Source organism: Sinohyriopsis cumingii, chromosome 11 (assembly GCF_028554795.1).
Source record: "Sinohyriopsis cumingii isolate HCF-2022 chromosome 11, ASM2855479v2, whole genome shotgun sequence".
In the NCBI taxonomy this organism is placed as follows: domain Eukaryota; kingdom Metazoa; phylum Mollusca; class Bivalvia; order Unionida; family Unionidae; genus Sinohyriopsis; species Sinohyriopsis cumingii.
In genome coordinates, this window is record NC_142971.1 from 12,948,303 (window position 1) to 12,961,391 (window position 13,089).

Sequence of the window (13,089 nt, forward strand, 5' to 3'; positions counted from 1 at the left end):
TTTCTCAGTACTATACATGTGTTTGTTTGATTGTTTTATAATGTGCCAGTTATTATTATGAAAGAAGATTTGATAATTTGAATGTATATGATAGGAAATAAGTTCCATTCCTGGTTGTTTCAATGCTTCATTTAACCCATCTCAACCATTTTGGAGTCAGAGTCTGAATTTTCTTATTCTGTCTGCTTTGATTTTTGTCTTTTAATTGGGTTGTGCAGTTTACCTTTGTTGGTGCAGTTTTTGTTTTGTTTTCTTGTAGTTGTTTTGTGCAAATTAGCATGGTCAAGAAAAGGTCATATGTACACAAAATTTAAGAAATGAACTTCATACTTTGCAGATTCATAAAGTGATGAAGCAGAATGATTAGGCACTGCAAATGTTACTCTGGTGAAGTAATCAGTTTTTTAATTGTCTGCATTACTTGCAGAAATAACCACCATTAACCATTAAAAACATTAACAATCTAATGTACCCATGGGGAATGCTTGTGTAGATAGGATAATGTTGTTGCCATATTTTCTGGTAAGGATCATATCTCATATTCTTATTCATGCATTTACTGCATTATATATATATATATATATATATATATATATATATATATATATATATATATATATATATATATATATATATATATATATATATATATATATATTCTTCTGCTTTTTTTACAAAGTTGCTATTTAATTATATATAGAAACTAGTTCATTTGTAGTCACTAGTTAATTTATACATAGTCACTAATTCCTTTATATACAGACACCATTTCATTGTGATGTGAATATATATTTCAAATCTAGTTCCTTTTGATGTGAATAATGAAGACAGTGTTTGTAATGTGTTTTGCACCCATTTTTGCATACTATTTCTATAACTTACCATTTCATACCATTTCTGTGACTTACCATTTCATACCATTTCTATAACTTACCATTTCATACCATTTCTATAACTTACCATTTCATACCATTTCTATGACTTACCATTTCATACCATTTCTATGACTTACCATTTCATACTATTTCTATGACTTACCATTTCATACCATTTCTATGACTTACCATTTCATACCATTTCTATAACTTACCATTTCATACCATTTCTATAACTTACCATTTCATACCATTTCTATGACTTACCATTTCATATCATTTCTATAACTTACCATTTCATACCATTTCTACAACTTACCATTTCATACCATTTCTATGACTTACCATTTCATACCATTTCTATAATTTACCATTTCATACCATTTCTATGACTTACCATTTCATACCATTTCTATAACTTACCATTTCATACCATTTCTATAACTTACCATTTCATACCATTTCTATAACTTACCATTTCATACCATTTCTATGACTTACCATTTCAAACCATTTCAAGATAGTTTCCCAGCATCTTGCCACCTGTTGTTATTGAAATTCAGTTTTCTGCTTTAATTCAGTGTAACAAAGATAACTGAATCCCCAAAATTCAGTTAAACTAGTATAGGTAAACTAGTATGGGTAAGCTAGTATAGGTAAACTAGTATAGGTAAGCTAGTATAGGTAAATTAGTATAGGTAAACTAGTATAGGTAAGCTACTATAGGTAAACTAGCATAGGTAAGCTAGTGTAGGTAAACTAGTATAGGTAAACTAGTATAGGTAAACTAGTATAGGTAAGCTAGTATAGGTAAACTAGTATAGGTAAACTAGTATAGGTAAGCTAGTATAGGTAAACTAGTATAGGTAAGCTAGTATAAGTAAGCTAGTATAGGTAAACTAGTATAGGTAAACTAGTATAGGTAAGCGCTAGTATAGGTAAACTAGTATAGGTAAGCTAGTATAGGTAAGCTAGTATAGGTAAACTAGTATAGGTAAGCTAGTATAGGTAAACTAGTATAGGTAAGCTAGTATAGGTAAGCTAGTATAGGTAAGCTAGTATAGGTAAACTAGTATAGGTATGCTAGTGTGGGTATGCTAAGTATAGGTAAGCTAGTATAGATAAAGTAGTATAGGTAAACTAGTATAGGTTATAAACATTTAAGACAAACTTTCAAAAATTGTTTCTGTTACTGGGTCAGGATACTATTCTATACTATACTGTACTTTTTTTCTACCACTTCAATCCATTCTAAATGGTCTTCCTAATTATACCATTTCTGGCTATTTTCTTACACTTTGCATACCATCTTGTCTATGCATCATTTCTAGCCATTTTCATACACCATCTTGTCTCTGCATCATTTCCATCCATTTTTGTACACATTGCATATCTTCATTAAACTATGTCCAATGATGCAAAGGTCATTACAAGTATTGTACAGCTGTAAATGTATGCAATTGAATATATAGGATTTATATTTGATTCATTGTTATGTTGGTTGCTCTATTTTATATACAACCAATGTATAGGGTATACATAGATTTTGTATAGTTATGTACCAATTTGACAACCAATATATATAGTATACATAGTGTATGTACCAATTTGACAACTGGTATATTGAGTTTTTATATAGTGTATGTACCAATTTGACAACCAATATATAGAGTATACATAGTGTATGTACCAATTTGAAAACCAATATATAGAGTACACATAATGTCTGTACCAATTTGACAACCAATATATAGAATATACATAGTGTATGTACCAATTTGACAACCAATATATTTTTTATATAGTGTATGTACCAGTTTGACAACCAATATATAGAGTATACATGTGTATGTACCAATTTGACAACCGATATATTGAGTTTTTATATAGTGTATGTACCAATTTGACAACCAGTATATAGAGTATACATTGTGTATGTCCCAGTTTGACAACCAATATATACAATTTTTATGTAGTTTATATACCAATTTGACAACCAATATAAAAAGTATGTACCAATTTGTGTCTTGTAGTATCAATCCCTTATGAATAATCTGATTTTGTAATATATGTGAAGTTTATTTGAAAGTTATAATTTTTCATGCTTACAATTCACACCTAATTTACTTTAACTGACAGATATGTTAAAATAAAAATGTCTAACTGGTAATCAGGTAAATATCTTTGTTTTAGACTAGAAGGCAATTTCTTGCAAAAAAATAGCTAACTTTTACTAGGTGTGGAAGAAATTTATATTTTGTCATTATTAGAGCAGTGTAGGTGATTTTATTTCCTAACTGAACTATTTCAGTCTATCCTCACTTCCATGTATCTAGTCCTATTTTAGAGCAATTAATTTATACCTTACAGGTGAAGCTTGACTTATGCCATAGATGTATTACTGAGGTTACAGCTTAAATCAAAATTGGCCTACACCAAAATAATAATGTAAATGCATGTTTGTGAGCCGCATGCAAGTTACAGCAACATGGTGTAGAAACAAGCACAGTTACACAAACTGAATGTTGCTTCTTCATTATAAATGGTGTTAAAATGAAGGCACTTAAATGGAGTTGGTGTAAAGCGAGTGTCACCTGTACATATATTTCTTTTTGCACAGTATCATATGGGAGTCACCAGCAAAACTGAATTGCCAAGATTTTTTTCTTAGAGAATATACAGCATTATAGAAAACTCAATAAACACTCTGTGAATTATAGTGTATATGATATCATGGAATGTAGGTGATATCATAGGTTGTAGGTAATAGTCATGGATTGTAGATGATATCATGAATTTTATTTAGCGTCATAAATTGTATGTGATATCATGAATTGTATGTAATCACAGATTGTAGCTGATATCATAGATCATAGGTGATATCATAGATTGTAGGTGATATATATTGTACATGATATGAATTTTATGTAACATCATAGATTGTATATCATGAACTGTGTGATCAGAGGTAGGTGATATCATAGATTGTATGTGATATCATAGATTGTGATGTGATATCATAGATGTATGTGATATAGATTGCAGGTGATCATAGATTTTATGTGATATCATAGATTGTATTTAATAACCAATTGTTCTGTCATGTTATACATTTTATACAGGTATGTTGATCTGTTTACTTCTGAAACTTTTGCTCCTCAGTTATAAATCAAATGCTGTACATGTCTTTTTGTGACTAATGTTCATATTTTACCTCATTTTCAATTCCATTACTATTTAATAATAAAATAAACATAGATCCACTCAGCAAGATTGTACAGGAATTGTGTGAGCTCTTCATTGTTAAAATTTATGTTGTGTTTCAATTATTAGATAATTAGACTTAGATTTGCCAGTCTGTGTGGCTATTCCCAAATTTATTTTTGCACCTGATGACCTGCATATCACCTTTAATGTGCAGCTATTAATTTCTTTGTCTGGGTCCATGCAGGCAACTAATTTAATTCCTGTAGATCCTGATTTTAATATTTTACAAAAAATTACCATATTTTCATGTTAAGACGCCAAATATACCTACATCCTATGCTTGATCTGTCCAAGAGTAAACAATTTTAAAATGGTGAAAATTAAATGTTGCATGACTCATTTTGTTTTAGAAAACTCCTTTGTTGGTGCCCACTGTCCAAATCTAACACAGTTGTACTGAGTATCTATGTGGCACAGGTGATAAAATGAAAATGGTGTTTTGTTCAAACCCACCACTGTGTAAAATTTACAAACATGTTGTCTTGGTCTGAAAAACTTTTGTTAATTTTGTTCAATATTATTACATTATTTAATACTTTGCCACACATAGGTTGGTTCCAAGTTTGTCCATGACCTAAACATAGATTTTACTTTCATAATAATTATTCATAGCCACGAGTATTTTTCCTCAAAACCACCTGCAAAAGCATAGCTGTCTTGCAATGTATTGAAGATACAGCATTTTGTTTTAGTTTGGATGCCCACTGTAATGATAAAATTAATACAAAATTTTACTAAAGAATATCAACTTCCCGCAGTACCTTCTTGATATATACAAAAAGAAGTATTTTTGGTTTAAATGATGATACGGTGTGTATATTCTGAACTAAATGAATTTTGATGCTAACTACAACATAAATGTAACAAAGGGAGGTAATCTGGGATTATTACAAATTGATTTAAATTGGTAAGATTTTGAATTTCTTTAAAAAAATGACTCAACATCACTTAGAGTGTGTTTACATAAGTACAGCTGCATTGGCCTTTCTTCCATTTGAGTGGCATGGTAGGCAAATATTTACTTATGAGATATGCACCCTCTGACATTAGTTTTCACCACTTTTAGAAACCTAAGTTATTTTCAGCATTAATTCTCAGGTTTAAAATTTTGTCATTTTTAAAAGGTAAATGTTCCTTGACAAGTTGTATCAAGGTACCCAAGGATGGAGAGAGTAAAATCAGGTATACATTTGAGGAAATGGATAAAACCTAGGAAGAACTAAAAAATAATTAATATTAAATATTATTGAATTGTTTGGATAATAAAGCTATACATACATAGGTATATTTGTTGTTAATTGGCCTAAATAACTAATTCGGTTCCATTGGACTGTAATGTTAATGTTTTGGAAAACTGCTTTACTTTTATACTGAGATTGTCACAGCATGCCTACATGCTATGAGCAATATATTCAGGAGGAAACTTTTAAAGTGATTAGAGGGATATGCTCAATTTCAGGAGGAAAATTCCCTTGGAAATGCTGACTATAAAAAATTTTTTCAATGTGACCTCCCCACTAGCCATGTGGCAACAATGATAAAATGAATATATGGGTTTAAGTTCAAGCTTGTTATTACATAAAATTTGCATAGACTTCTACTACATTAGATTACATTTATTTAGGGGTAATGTTTTTTTGGCAGGTTAGCAACTTTCATTTTATTAAATGTATTATTTGATATTCCAGCACACACACACTGGTGAAATTGCTATGAAAATATTAGTTGTCTGTAACCGTTTAACTCACTGTCCTTGTGCAAAGCATGTGATGATTTTTAATATTTTAATATAATTGTGTTTTAACTGAAATGTCGATTTTATGGACGTGGATGTCGATTTTTATTGGTTATCAAGCATATTCTTTGGGGCATTACAGGTGTTTCAAAATATGGGAAAAAAATTGATTTTTAAAGAGCAAATTATTGCGAAAAGTGATTAAGAAAGAGTTTGGAACTGAGACAAAAATACCCCAATTTAGGTATGTGTTTACAGAAGACAAGTAAAGTAGCCCCTTTACTGGGACTTCCTTGTCTTGGTGCCGACACCAACACTCATTCTATTTGCATCATAACACAGAGATGTGATTCATAATCAACCTGGCATCTACCTATTACATATGATGCTAAATTCTATAGTAACATATTTCTGTCATAAATCAGACAGTATCACGCTGGAGACAGCTCTATTATTGACCTTGGTCATATTTTATTATTGACCTCAGCCATATTTTGGGTAGATGCAACTAGTATTTGCCAAAGTCTATAGGTAAATACATATATCCTGTATGCGATGAATGTCATTTTTGGTCCATAACATTGGATGTCATCAATTCAAATCAAATATTGTAAAGGGGTTTTCTAACAAGACCTAGGTTGTGTTATAATTAGTTTCCCTTCAAAGTTATGCCCTATTTATCCTTCATTATAATTTTCTTTTTATCTGCATGAAAATATTTGAAGAATTTTGCAATATAAATTCTGTATTTGCCTTAAAATCAAAATAACTAAGTTACATTGAGATTTTCTTGTCTCGAGTTATGGTCCCTTGTAAGTTAGTTTTATCCCAACATCTTGAACCAAGATTTCATCAGTTATACCATATTGGTGGAATCAACCTTGCTTTGGGATGTATTTTTAGTTTCATCCTTGGCATTGGAAATGCATCAGTTTTAATTTCTGTTAATCTTAGTAAAGATTGTATATTTTATACCATGTAAGTTATTTTTTTATAATTATCAGTCATCTCTTGTGTAATTTGGACACTTACTTTATTGTTAGCACTATATAGCATTAGAATGGAACAGAAATCAATTACAAGGCAACATAAATCGATTACAAGGCAAAGTCGATAACGTAAATGCTAATAGACTCTGGAACAGAAATCAATTACAAGACAACATAAATCAATTACAAGGCAACATAAATCAATTACAAGGCAAAGTAGATAGCATTAATGCTAATAGACTCTGGAACAGAAATCAATTACAAGGCAACATAAATCAATTACAAGGCAACATAAATCAATTACAAGGCAACATAAATCAATTACAAGGCAAAGTAGATAGCATTAATGCTAATAGACTCTGGAACAGAAATCAATTACAAGGCAAAGTAGATAACATGAATGCTAATAGACTCTGGAACAGAAATCAATTACAAGGCAAAGTAGATAGCATTAATGCTAATAGACTCTGGAACAGAAATCAATTACAAGGCAAAGTAGATAGCATTAATGCTAATAGACTCTGGAACAGAAATCAATTACAAGGCAAAGTAGATAGCATTAATGCTAATAGACTCTGGAACAGAAATCAATTACAAGGCAAAGTAGATAGCATTAATGCTAATAGACTCTGGAACAGAAATCAATTACAAGGCAAAGTAGATAGCATTAATGCTAATAGACTCTGGAACAGAAATCAATTACAAGGCAAAGTAGATAACATGAATGCTAACAGAATCTGTAATCATTTTACATCTTTGGTGACCATATTGGAATTACAACCAATAAATTTCACTATTAATAATACTGGTAAAAGATGTACAACAATTTAACTTGTTGGATCTCAAGATAAACTTCAATAAAATGGGTAGAAAACAGGGTCTCTGTGAACACCAATGTATTAAGTCTTCTTCCAATTTTGTGAATTGTTGAAAATTGCAAATTTGAATTTACTTATATAAAAGGCTGCTGGTTATGATGGGCCTTTATGATATTTAATGACTTTAAGACTTATTGTTTTAAGTACTTGCATATTTCAGTGAACTTTTTTGTGTGTGAAGTCTTGGCAGAATTTTGTCCCCCCCCCCACCCCCCCCCGTGAAATTTGATTCACTATCTTGTTGGGAAAATGTTAGTAGATATACATGAAACTGTTATTCATTGGTTGAAAAAGTGTGATTCCTCATGCAGTAGTATATTTATTATCAACTTTTAAAACAAAAGGAAAAAGTTCTGCAATTGTAGTGCATTTAGATGTCAGTAAAATAATTCCGTCCATTATAGTTTGTAACTTTAGTTAATACTGAGATGTTTTGATTAAATTTATTTATAAATATGAATGTCTTTGTTCTCTTTTAGGAATTCATTATTTTAGTTCACTCTTTCACATTTTGCTTAGATTTATTTTCAATCAGATTTACACAAATTATTTTTTTATTCTCCCACCTAGGCTCCACCAGCTCTGTTGGAAGAGTATCAGATTCATAATCTTAAGATCTTGGGTTCAGTACCTGCCCAAGCCAGCCTGGGGCAGTTGCCATGTGTGTACTTGGGAGTGCTTAGCTCCCATTTCCTTGACATGCTATACCCAATAATATGTTAAAAAGTGCCATTAAAAAAACAAAAAAACAATGTCCATCGAACAGTGTTGATGATGACCACAGTTTCAGTTATCTATTATCAAGCAGTGTGCACGGAGATGGCTAGTGAGGCCAGTCTGGTCAGGGAAGTCTCTCCCTCATGTGGAGCACACAAGGTTTGATATAGGAGTAGAGGCATTGGCAGCTCTGGCCTTACGAGTGGCACATTTTCTCTGCACCTCAGCAATTTTCAGCTATTCTGCTCTGCAAGCACCAGATGTGAACTTGCTATGCCAGGAGGGACAGTCTTGCGCAAGGGTGACCCATGTGGTACAGTTGATATGCAAGTCTTGAGTCCTTGAAGCATTTCTTTTACATTCCAGCAGCATGCTTTCCCTCTCAGAGTTTGCCATAGGGCAGCTGTTTTGGAATCCAGTCCTTGGGCATGTGGACAATGTGTCCTGCCCACCTAACTTGCGCCTTCTGGAGCAACATGAAGAAAGATGGGATGCCTGCCCTTGTAAAAACCTTGGTATCAGAAATTTTGTCTTTTGACCTGATCCACATAATCTTTTGGAGACAGTTCATGTGGAATTGATTGAGTTATTGGGAATTTCTGTTATAGACAATCCATGTCTCGCTGGCATACAGGAGGGTGGTGAGCACTGCAGTACGGTACATGACTTCAGTCTTTTTGGTGCTGATCATGTGGTTGTAGCTGTTGCATGCCTAAGCGAACCTGTCCATGCTGGTCTGCATGTCTTCTTCTGAGCTGGTATTGAGGGCACAGTCATCAGCAAAGAGGAAGTCGCCTGGGGTTGAATAACTTCTAGTCAAACCAACATCTGACATGGATGCCCTCATCACTGTTTTGGAATACATGTATGGCAGTAAACATCATCCTGAAGAGTGGGGGTGCCAGGGTGTGGCCTTTTTTGATGCCATTTATGACTGGGAAGATATGTGAAGGTTTGCTATCATCCATTATGTGTGCCAACATGCCACTGGGGAACTGGCAAGCAACTGTAATGAACTTATTTGGGTAGGTGAATGCCCAAACAAAACAAATAAAACAACCACCATATGGCAGAATGTGTTATATCATGACATCCATATATGTTCCCTAGCTCATTTCCATCATCAATCATTACCAAACTTTGTAAATAGCTTGTACTTGGTGAAAGGAAGAATTTTGTTGTCAAAAAGATCAAGACCACTGACCCCCCCAAACCCCAAATTATACATCACAGACCTGGACTTTGTGGATGGCTTTCACTTGGGATAAAGAATACAAAATTATCCATTTGTGGGTAAAAAATCATAAGTCAAGTTCAGTGCGAGTAAAACAAGAATTTTATTTTACAAAAACATGAGCTTTACATCACATAGACCAAGCATTTTAGATGGCTGGCTAATTGGAATAAGAAAGAAGCCTATTAACCTTGAGGTCTAAAGGTCAAAGACCAAGGCAAGGTCACTGACTGAAACAAGAAAAATAGTTTCTGCACATTAACACCAGTTCTGCATCAAGGATCAGGACCAAATTATGTGGATGGCCTTAACTTGGGGTATGGTAGAAGCATATTGATTTAGAATCTGGACTAAACTTTGTGGATGGCTTATAATAACAGGAAGATGGAGGACTAAGTGCACACAAATTTCATTTCTTGACCATGTACTTTCACCAAGGTTTAAAGGTTTGTAGGTGACATTCATTTTGGGTAATAAAGACTATAAATTTTGAGATCAAAGTTCAAGGTCATTGTGATTAAAAGAGGACAGATATGTTTGCATAACTTTAGTTCTAAACTACATACCTTGATTAATATTTGTGGAGGGCTTATTCTTGAGGCATGGAAGAGACCTATTGATTTTGGGGTCAGAAATTCTAGCTCAAGGGCATTGTGACTCAAAGCAAAATGGTGTTTAAACAGTATCTTGTGTTTTCTATCAAGATTCTTAGTCAAAACTTTGCAGTTAGCTCGCACTTTGGGCAACAAAGGAACCAACAAATTGTAGGATCCACAAGTTATAGTAAGTATAATTAAAGGATAATGGTTTCTGTATAGTTTATTTATTTGAAGACTGCATACATTTGACCAAAGGTCGAGGTCACCGAGATGCCTATACTGAAAACTATGAAGAGACAACGTGCAAAATTATGCACCCCCAAAAATGAAAATTTGACACTGGAAGTGCTCCAGTAAGCATTGACAAATTTATGCTTGGCAAAAACACATTAACACACGTTTTTAAAAGAATTGTGCTTAGTTTTTGTATTTCTTAACATGCAGAAGTGACCTCAGTGCTGGTCAGCGTATAGATAATATCTAAAACTGGATCGTAAATCGCCAGAAGGCATAATCTCTTATTTAGTGGCTATGGCACAGAGTGTCGTCCACACCATTTGGTATTGATAGTTTGTACATACGGACTACAACAGGCTTGACTCCCGTATGTGGTAGGTGAAAATATTTGGTTTATTCGGGTCTTATCCTTCATCTGCCTTACAATAGTCTGATTTCGTCATCGTAAAAGTTTCTCATAATAAATTTGGGAAATCTTTGGAATATATTTCAACGTGTTATTTGGTCATACATTTTTATGTTTTAAAACAAAAATAGTAGGCATGTAGGATTTCCTTCGCTATTAAAGACAAAGGTCTAAAAATATAAAAACAGAGTCAATCACAAACTCGAATAAGTCAGATAGCGGTGTTTGATTGATTGATTGGCAGTGATGACGTCAGTGTGAAATTATGAATACTGATGGTTACACCAAATATTCTGATGTTGTCAAGAAAGGAGATTCATGTTTAGGAGTCAACGGCTTGTTTTCTTGCTTTCCTTCTTTCTTTCTTTTTCAACCCCTTAACAGATCCCATAGTGTTTTAAGTATAAAAAGGTAGATTCTAGTCGCATGAAATATCGTTTACATTGTACAAATTGGTCTTAGAGCCGTTTGACAACGTCAGCGAAGCTATTGATAATTTTTATGAAAACTTAAATTCGGTTTTAATTGAATGTGGACAAACCGCACAACTCGGAAGAATACATTTTCTAGATTGGCATGATAATAATCCGCTCGTTGCGCTGAGAGAACACGAGAAAGCTGTGAAGTGTTGACATGTAAAATACTGGACCGAAACCTGTTTTATGGGGGTGGGGGGTGGGGGGGCTAGCTAGAAAGAACTAAAATAAATTCACTAGAGTTGACACAACGATAATATCACAAATATCCAATTTTTCATAAAAGAAAATCATACACGTTTTTCAAGTTTATACAATGTAGAACAGAGCTAATAGCGTCACTAAATGAATTGTTAAGTCCCACTAAGCTGTAGAGTTTTATGATATTCCAGCCTTGGAAAGATCGCCCTATCGCATCAAACCCTTTTATAATCCACGTACACAGACCCATTTCATTATACTCGTTCGTAGCACGGCAATATACGCCATACAAACAGACATAATCAAGATAAAATTTAAAGAAGCGTGCCGAAAATATAACGCTCCGTTACTTCTCATGTGAGTCAGCGAGAAAATACGTGATAGTTGAAGGTAGTGAACCTCAAGCGCGTCAGTTGGAAACCGGCCAATATTATTGTTTGGAAATTGCTTTAGTTATCAGAATTAAATAAAATATTTTACAATCTCAAAAACAATCACAATTTATTCATTTTTTTTTAACTTTAAAAAAACTTAAAAGAATAACAAGAATAAACTGTAATGGTTCAACATGCCGTGTCGATCACTGCTTTGAATTCATATAAACTAGTTTTGACAGGATTAACATATGACCTCATATTGTGATATAGTTGATATTTGATTATACAATACAATTTATCTTAGACCTCGTAAACAGCATTAAGAAGACTATGTCCAAAATATTTTTTCTCTTGTTTATTATCATTCATTAAGAGAGAGAGAGAGAGAGAGAGAGAGAGAGAGAGAGAGTACATACAAGGACGATAATTATCCAACAGAAAAGTAACTGTCGGGACAAAAATTAAATTATGACCATCCGACTCTCAGAGATCCCACGGTTGTCGTAATACAGCATATGTTACTTACCATTGCTACACAAAAAATGGCGATCTTGAGTGGTCTTTGCCATACACGCCCATACACATATTTACAATACTTTTTTAAGATGTAATAAAATTGAGGTTACTTTAACTCTATTGCTACAAGACGTACTTATGGACTGATTTATTTGCTTTTAAATTCCCTTTGTGAAAAGGACAAGCGAGGTTATAGTTTCATTATGAAAAGAGACTGGCAAAACTTTCCGGATAGACAGACGGAAATATTTAAACAAAAACCCACCTCTTCTTGAAACGTCTTCAATAGACATTACAATGTGGCTATGAATTTATCACTGAATGGATAACTATGGAGGTACTAATAAAAAAAACGAGTTCTTGTGGAAAACGAGACAGCACTCTAGCACAGATTCGAAACCCAAACTCCCTGGTTACGAAACCAGCGTTTAGAACACTCTGCCATTAAACCTATGACGATAGAACTCGTCATGTTTTTAGTAATTTCACTCAATTTTTTCGTCAAAACAAGCTATACATAGAATTAATACAACCCACGCAAATAATGTTTTTGGAAATTTTAAGACCAACTCCACTGACAGC

General features: G+C 33.1%; 1 long non-coding RNA gene across 1 annotated transcript; it reads left to right on the forward strand.

Annotated features, from left to right (window-relative positions):
- Positions 1-730: 730 nt before the first annotated feature.
- On the forward strand, positions 731-8,200 carry LOC149787624 (uncharacterized). The gene is made up of 2 exons (XR_016424077.1): positions 731-7,152; positions 7,249-8,200. It is a non-coding gene; the product is annotated as an uncharacterized LOC149787624 (long non-coding RNA).
- The last annotated feature ends 4,889 nt before the right edge of the window (positions 8,201-13,089 follow it).